The sequence below is a fragment of the Octodon degus genome, unplaced genomic scaffold (assembly GCF_000260255.1).
Source record: "Octodon degus isolate 3935 unplaced genomic scaffold, OctDeg1.0 scaffold00003, whole genome shotgun sequence".
Taxonomy (NCBI): Eukaryota; Metazoa; Chordata; class Mammalia; order Rodentia; family Octodontidae; genus Octodon; species Octodon degus.
Window position 1 is genome coordinate 26,914,295 of NW_004524579.1, and position 1,392 is coordinate 26,915,686.

The window sequence follows — 1,392 nt, forward strand, 5'->3', positions numbered from 1 at the left end:
CGGGTTCAGCCCGCGATCCGGTGGGCTTTTGGGTGGCTTTGGGGTTTGGACGGTAGGAAAGCGGGAAGGAGCGAGTGTAGTGGGCCAGAATTTTCCAGGTTCCCCAGTAAGGCTCCCAGTGAGCCGGAGTATTTTCCTTATATGATCAGGCTCTATTGGGGGCGGTGCTGCTTGCCTGGAGCCTGAGAGGATTATGAAAAGTGTCAGGCGGAGTGGAGCGAGGGGACCTGGTGCGGGAGGATTAGGGGTGAGGGACAGCGGGTGAGGCTAGGCTAGGAGGGGTTGGGGAGGCCCCTGCCGCTGCGGCGGCGAGCCCTGGCCAATGATGACTAGACCACTGCGCAATCTGAGTTCTGGGAACCAGGTGATGGAGTGTGTTGTAACAAGACTGAGGCCGGGCGAGCCGGGGCGGCCAGGGGAGGAAGGAGAGCGCCGTAGAGCCAAGGCTTCCAGGCGGCCGGGTTGCCTGGGGCTTGGCTGGCCGCGTGGGAACAGGACGTGGGTGGGAGCTGTCAGCCTTTCAGATCCTCTGGTGGCATTCTTGTAATGGTGGCTTAAACACTACTATAATGATGGCTGGCAAAATAGCTCAGGCGATTAAAGTGCCCGCAAGCAGGGTATTGGGATACGATTCCAGGCCTGCCATGCCGGCCCCGCCCCGGGCGCCTGCTGGGACAGCAATTGAGACTGGGTCTGGGCGTGGTGGCTCACACCTGTAATCCCAGCTCTTGGGAGGCTGTAAACAGCTGGATCACCACGATTCTGATCTAGTAGTGTGACCCTGAACACCCTGTAGACCCTGCCCTAAAATACAAAAAAAAAAAAAAAAAAAAAACAAACCCAAAAACCCAAAAAACCTACTATGATGAAAGCTTTCAAATACAATATATGGAGGAAAAGGAGTGTTCAGCAAGCACACTCTTATATTTGCTGTTTCACTTTAGTCCCTCCATTCTTTGATCAAATTATCTTTATTTTTAAAAGTGATACTGTACTTAATCACACAAATACTTCAGCTCACATTAGAGTTTAATATTTATTTACAGTTCTTTTAAAGACAATTTCCATGTGGCCATATGTACAAATCTTAAGTTAGAGGAGCTTCACAAATAGATATATATACTTTAAACTTTTTACTTTTTTATTTTATGAAAAAGTAAAAACAAATTACATATATATGGGATGAGTTAATGTAAAACTAAATGTAAAAAGTTACTCTGTTCAACTTTCTGTGAACCTGCATCCTTGTAAGACCACAAAGAGGCTTGGTGTACTGTCGATAAGTCAATAGACTGAGGGCTCCCAGAATAGGCCTACAAAATAGATGACAGTAAAGGTGGAAATGTTTCTAACTGTACAAAATAACTAAGGTGTTGCCAATCATCTGAAAAA

General features: G+C 47.4%; 2 non-coding genes across 2 annotated transcripts; both read left to right on the forward strand.

Moving 5' to 3' along the window:
• The first annotated feature begins 91 nt into the window (after window positions 1-91).
• LOC111816964 lies at window positions 92-233 on the forward strand. Its single transcript, XR_002821268.1, has one exon.
• An 83-nt stretch (window positions 234-316) lies between these two features.
• LOC111816959 lies at window positions 317-397 on the forward strand. The gene has a single exon (XR_002821264.1).
• The last annotated feature ends 995 nt before the right edge of the window (window positions 398-1,392 follow it).